Source organism: Apus apus, chromosome 7, assembly GCF_020740795.1.
Source record: "Apus apus isolate bApuApu2 chromosome 7, bApuApu2.pri.cur, whole genome shotgun sequence".
Taxonomy (NCBI): Eukaryota; Metazoa; Chordata; class Aves; order Apodiformes; family Apodidae; genus Apus; species Apus apus.
In genome coordinates this window covers 17,031,664-17,039,287 of record NC_067288.1, presented here as the reverse complement: position 1 = coordinate 17,039,287, position 7,624 = coordinate 17,031,664, and positions in this window count along the sequence as shown.

Below are 7,624 nucleotides of genomic sequence, written 5' to 3'. Positions count from 1 at the left end.
TACTGAGGCCACATGATGGGAGTGATGAGCACTGTATTGGAGAATTTCTCCAGGGCAGATGGGGTTCCATGCCAGCTGTTTGTCAACAAGTCAAGGGAAGCTTTGGAAGAAATTTCTCTGACTGAGCTGCGAACCTTCCCTTCTCCAAGCATGCTAACTTAGCCTGGCACTTGGACTTGTCACAGAGGTTCTCAGGAACCACAGCAAGGTCTGCTTCAAAGTGTGCTAGATTGTGCTTCTTAAAAGTAGAGAAGTCCTGCAAAGACCAGGAGGTTTTGGTTGCTTTGCTGTCAGTAATACCCATTCTTTCAGCTACCCTTGCAAACCACACATGCTGCTCCTCTCTCAGCACACGTGTAGTTTTCAAAATAGAAAGTTTCGAGTAACTACATGTAATGTAAGCACCTGTGCCAAACAGGGCTTCCCCGTGGGAAGGGAGAGAGGTTATTTTTGCAAAGATATAAGGGCCTCTCCTCATCCCTCTCTCCTGCTTACATATATACACTCTTGACACCTGACAGGAGTCAGAGACATTCCAGAACACCATGGTGAGAATTGGTTTTAATGTATCAAAGCATCCTTGCTGTTGTTAGCATAGTCACATAATTATATTCAGAAAAACTGACACCCATATGTTAATGCACATAAATTATTGTGTATGATGTCAGAAATGATTTGCAGCAGTTTTAGGTCTTGGCCTCAGACAGGAGCTAGCTCATAATGTAATTCTTTAATGCTGACCTATTGTATGCTTATCTTTATGGTTTGAAACTGATTTATCCCACTATTAAGAGTATGCTATTCTATGCATATTTGATATGTTCATTTTACTCAAACTATTAAATGCAATACGTTAGGACTTGAAAAAATATTTATTGCTTTTTATGAACACCTGTGTTACACTTTTACTCAAGTGATTTTAGTAAATCATCTTGATTTTATTTTATTCAGTTGGGTTAGTTTGACATATCTACACAAAGTATCTGTTAACTATCCTGATTCTCCTGTAAGAGGGATAAAAGAACATTCTTCCACTCTGCTGATGTCTTTGCAGCTTGGGAATGCAAACTGATACTCAAATTTTCCAGGCTTTACTGGAGCAGAGAACAGTATTTAATGTTGGTTGCTAGAATGCTGGTGATTGTTACAATGATTCACTGTAGTACTCTTGTACTAGCATTGCTTAATTTATTAATCATAGGAATTTCACATGCAAATTAGCCACACAGTTGTGCATCATAATACAGTGATCTGCCTTCACATGTACTAATGCCCTCAAATCAGCGTGTCGTGTTACAGCAGTACATGGTTTCTCCATGCCATTCCAAAACCGGTCAAAAGCTCACTAGAAGCCCTATCTTCAAGTGTCAGGTTTTTTGTTCCTTACTTTTGATTTTCTGAAGTGTGAGAGTATTTATCTCCAAGGCTTTTTTGTGTCTGTATATTTTCAGGTTATTTTTGGGCTGAGATTCCACCAGCCAAGTCAGTACTTCTCTTGCTCTAGTGCAGTTTTTTAAATGTATTTTTGCCCTGTTGTGAGTAGGCTCAACAATACCACTGTCCACCACTTAATGTTGAGGATTAAAAATGCCCATCTCAGTACACATTTCAGAAACTGTTTCCTTCCCTGCTCTGGAAGCTGCTCCAGTTCACATATTGACCTTGTAAATCCTAGACATTCTGCAAAGGAAACGCACATCTTTTCCTCTCTTGCTTTATAACTGCTCCAAACATTTCTTTCATAAAAGTCAAGGTGGGAATGAGGGAACTGACAGTTTTGCGTGGGACATTTTGCAAGGAAAGACCATGGAAGAAATGCTGCACAGCAAATGAAGACAATTAATGCAGTTGTGCTCCCAACCACCCACCGACGTGCCCTCCTCGTTGCTGCCTGAAGACATGAAGATCCAGAGGAACAGGAGGAGCAAAGAGAGCTAGCAGGTGAAATGGAAAAGAAAACTCAGAACAAGACAACTGAAGGTAAGCAAGGGAGAAAAAGCAGGGGAATAGAAGGAACATTAGGATGGGTGACACCAGGGAAGTCAGAGACCTTCACTTTGGTGACAGAGAACCACGAGGAGTTAGCTGTGCAGAAATCCAGTTTACAGGATGTTTAATTTACTCTGATAATTACTTAACATTTATTCATTTTACAGATAGAGTGTCCATAGGATATGCCAGACAGATAAAAATAAGAGGCATAAACTTAAGAGACTTAGCCAAATTTTGCAAATACCAACCCAACAAACCAACAGCTGGAGAGAAAGTCACTACCTGTCTGTTACAAAACCTGCAAGTGGTGGGGCAAGGCAAAGTGAAAAGCATTACATATGTAAAAGAAGGAGGGAGAAATTATTAACTAATCTAAAAAGTTTGAACCACAAATATTCAGATGACATGGTAAACCATTTTTTTAAAGAAGGAAGGTACTATTAAGGTTTAAAGCCAGTAAAAAAAATACAATGACAATAAGAAATTAAAAACATTCACAAGAGTAACTGCAGAATAACTGCATTATGGATTCTGACACTAAAGCTGGGTGCATTAATTCTTGTGGCATTGAGAGAATGTCAGGCAAAAGGAATAAATACAAATAAAAAAAGAACATAAACAGACCATAAATAGTGATAAGAAAAATACAGCCTTTAACACTATGTTGTTGGGGTTATTATTACAAGTAGCTCTACAGCATATGGCCTTTTATTCTCAGGTAAAAGTCAAGGTTAGTTCAGAAACCTTCTCAGTTTTGTATTTTCCTTGGTCTTATCTCTGATCCTACTTTGCTCTCCAGCACTAAATAAACTACCATCAATCTAGTATAGTTGTTTCTCACTGCACTGAGCTGAAATCAGCAAGCATTCCTAGATAATACTTACTGTCACTTGGTTCATGATGCCCTGCTGTTTTGTCACCTCCCGGTCTTGGATCTCACAGAGGTATAATGGCCGTATAGGAGCTGTAGCCCTATAAAAAGTGTCATCTTAATATCAGAGGAGGAGCTATACATAAGGGGTTGGCTTCACAAATGTAAATATTTCATTATTTATTTAGTAACATGGCTCTTTTTTCCTCCAGGCAAAGGAGGAAAACCTATTCCTTTAATAAAGGAACAGGCCTACTGCAACAAAGGAAATGAGCAAAAATACAGAGAAGGACACATCCTAACCTCATTAATATCAGTGGGAACTGAACTGCCTTCATCTTCAGTGGGGACAGAACTTCACAGACACAGGAATCACATGTAAAATCTGAAGGATAAAATCTGAACCTTTTGTGGTCTATGACATAAACAGTGTTTAGAGGATGGAAGTGTAGTCCCGACATGGTGGGAATGTCCCCAGCAGGAGACTCACACCCTGGCTGGACCACAGCCTTGTCCCTGCACTGCCAGGGTGGTTGTTAGGACACACATTATCAAGGCCACATGCTTGGGCAGATTCTGTGACAGAAGAACCTCTCTGCAGCAGGACCATGCAGAAGCTGGGCAGAGATGATCCTTCTCTTCTTGAACACTGTCTCTCTTGCTGTTTGTGGCTTTACTTTCAGTGCCCAAGTTAGAAATAAGTTATATCCCCACCTTTAGAGGTATTTTATTTACATCTCAGTAATTTAAGATACTCTTTCAAAGCCCTTCTCTGGCACAATGAAGACCAAAAGCTGTCTCCTCAGTCCTACCTTCTTTTGTTAGCACTGAGGAAGATGAGGGGTGTGGATAGAAATCTCAAGGGAGATTTTGGATCTTCCTCAAGGACCAAGAACCCATCCTGGGTGCACTCTTTCTGCTAAATGCTGTGAAAAACCAAGGTGGGAAAGCCAAAGTGAGGAAACTCATTCCCAAGCATCTCTGCAGGTCTTGTTTTGGTACTGGCACCATAAAGCAAAGTAGAAATTAAAAGAACAGGGGTACCATTCCACTCCTAACAGCAGAATTAATTTCCCTCTCTTTCCTTTGGACAACTTCTTATGCTTTTTCCTTTCCTGGGATTTGATAATAAGGCACAGTATTAAGTGACTGTAGGATAATGTGCATAATGTAGAACCTGGAGAGGTTGTTACACTCTTGATGGGTGAGTTCATCTGCCCCACAAACACGCAGCTCCTCATAGTCCTATTTTAGCTCTTTAAGAAAAATTCCCTCTCTGTCCTTCATTATTGGTCATGAAAATAAGTCTGACAACAGAGACCCTTTCAAATAAACCAAATTAAAAATCATGGGAGGTGTTTCAGGAAAATTTTCCATGGGACTGTGTACCTTAACTAAAACCTCCTCGTTAATTTCAAGTTATATTTCATGTGCTATCTGCACCACCAGTCCATTGCAAGTCATATGAAGAAAAAAAAAAAATTTTTAGAAAAGCCCCTTTAAAAGAAGTATGTTTACCATGTGGCAACATGTCTGTCTATTATATGGCAATGATTTTCAGTCCTGGGATGTAAGTAGATCTATGGACAACCTTTAAGAAGCCATAAATATGACTAAAAAATACAAGTTCCTGAACATTTTCCATACATAAAAATTCTTATGGAAGCCTGTGCCTCTACTGCAAAACTAAAGGGAAATTTCAAAACCTACACTTTTTGCAAGTCAGACCAATATTGTATGTCAAAATATACAGTTGGGGTTTTGGGGCTGTTTGGGGGTTTTTATTTTGAAGAGAGAGAGCACTGGTCAGAATCCTGCAGGAACAGAGAACTTAAGATTTCATTTTTTAAAAAATAAAACAGTATTTTATTTAATGCTACATACCTTTAGTTTCCAGTACACTCATTTTTAACAATCAGAATGTATACAGTCCATGTAACAACTGAGGAATGAAGCATGTGGTTTTGCTGCTTTGAAAAACACACCACAATGCTATTTGAATTTGTAGGCTTAGTTTGGTAATCCAGCTAAACTGCCTGTCAGCTAGACAGAAAGAGCAATAAAGGTGAAACACAGTAATGCAGGTAAGAAACTAATATTTATTTTGTCGTCCCCATCTTCTCCAGAGCTTTGTGGGATCAAGTAACTCTCTTAAACATGACACTATTCAACACAAACAATTTGATTAGATTAAACCAATATGGTAAAGACCAAGTGAAACAGAGCAGCTTCATGGCTTGTGCCACATACACCATAAGCTTGGTACCCTCCCTAAGCAAGGGAAATGTCAAGGGCTAACAGCATCTAAAGTAAGTGTAGCCTTATTTAAATGTAGCATTGGATGAAGCGTGACAATAAGATTAACTGAGTGAAAAACTAGAACAAAAAAAACAAAAACTGGACAAGTTTATAAATGCACTGTACAAGTTAAGAAGAAATTGTGCAAGGTGTTCAGGAGAAGAGAAATACGTTTCTTCTAAGAGGATGTAGGTGTGGCTAATACACCAAAGAGATTAAAAAAATTAATAATAATAATTATCATAACAATTATAATAATAATCCTGTTGATGCTGTGTTCTTCTGGTGTTTGAAGTAATAATTCGTCTGGCGTCACGTTTGAATGATAACTACCACTTTCATCACACAGTTTTTCTAAGCTTGAGAGACCAGTTTTCAAAAGCTCTCTAGTAAAGCTATTATGTTACCAGTATTAACTCCATCAGAAGAAACTGTTGAAGGATGATCAGAAACACCGAGGTTAGTCCTGGCTTTTCCGTATCTTCTCAGGATTAGGCTTCAAAATTAAAGTGAGCTTTTCTGACAGTAATCACTCATAATTGCAACTGAAAATGATGCAATTGGCAAATTCTCAACAGCCTTGGAAATTGGACCGAATACATCCAAAGGTATAAACCTTTAAATTATTTCACACACAGACAGTTTTTGCCAACTTTCTCATTTATAACTCATGTGTTTTTGTTCTTAAGCAAACAAAACCAAAACAACAACAAAACCAAACAAAAAACCAAATGAACAAACAAACAAAAAAACCCAAACAAAACACAAAAGTGTGCTACTACTTTCATTGCTGATACAGTTACAGTTACTGCTTTGAATTTTCTGTTTGAATACTCCCAGAGGAGGCTGTCAGATGTCTGGCTTTCTGTGCAGCTCAGCCACTTCACTCCATAGCAGGTAGTAGATGCCCCAGCTTATTTCACCTAACTCCAATTAATGTGGGTTTTTTTGTTCTTCAGGTTTATTAAAAAACAACTCTTGGACTGAAAACAAAGCACTTTTAACAGTACAGATATTTGGATTCCTGTTACTCCAGACTCCCATAGCACCGTGTCCCAGGTGGCTTAAACTGAAAAGCATCCCAGTAAGTCTTGTATATTTACAAATATATCAAATCACAGTATGTGATTTTCCAAATCACGGTAGGTGGAATCTTGGGTTGGGAATATACCAGAACATCCAGTAGCACTGAAGTTTTAGGTAGTGACTGTTAAAAATTCTTCGAAATGCAAGAAGTATGTAAAGGCCAGATGGTTCAGTAAGATAACAGATTAACTGGCATCAAAATGTGGGACAACAGAGTGAAGAGGGTTATCTGCTGCAGCTTGTTTTGTGAAATGAGAAAAATGGAAACAATTTATTAATTTAAACATGAAGGGGACAGCACTCTTCAAAGAGTTTTGAACTGCAGAGAGCTGTGGAGTGCCTGTCTCTACCTAAGGCGGGATAACACCTAGAAATATAGCCAGTAGGCGAGGGTACCAGACTGACATCTCACCTGAAACAACAAAATCACCTTATTTAATTTCTGCCAACAGGCATATGGAATGAAAGATCTTGAGCCCAAAGAAAAGCAAATTATCGTGTCCACAAAAGCATGGGCTGCTTCTTCATGAGATGGTGTTAAGGACAGGCTGCTCTCCATGCAAAGCTGGCGGGGTGCCCAGTGAAATAACCACACAGCCAATGGATGTGGTTTGTCCTTGTCAGGATGGCAGTCTGGCAGTCTGTTCCCAGGACTACCAAGCAAATACACCTGAGTGAACAAGTGAGACCAAAATTTGAAATATCAGCCTCAGCTTGGTTAAAAGCCTGGTAAACTATACACTTAGTTGTAAAAAAAAATTCTAGAATTACATGCTAAAGATCCTCAGCAGGGACCTGCACAGAAACTGCAATCATGTGAGCAGTATATTCTGGTGAAGTTTTTAAAAAGCACAACAGAACGTGGTCTCGATAAATGACTTGTGTGCAGGATCTAGAGCAGTTTTGTGGGGATCTCCAGCAACTCTATCACTGCATCTCTCAGGGATTCTGTGGCTGGCATTCTGTCAACAACATCAAACCTCCAGGTTGTGTAACAAGATAATGATGCAAACCTTAGGGATGAAAGTGGAGGTGTTGGTTGGATGACAAAGTCCCACCACCCACATACAGTAAAAAATAATTAAGATTAGGTGAGGCTGTAGTCAAACATGAAACATTAAACATACTGTTTATTAAAAATCACAGAACCAATTAAACTGAATTTATAGAAACTATTTATTTAACAGATTAGAATGCCTGAAGTGACCTGTGTGATCTTCTAGTCTGACTTCTGGGTAATGGAGAGCAGATTTCCCTGAACTAGTTCCTGTCTGAAGTAGATTGTATCTTTTTAAGGGAGAAACATCACATCTTGATATAAATATCAACAGGAAAATTACTGTAATTCTTGGTAACCCTCTCAATGGTTAATTATGG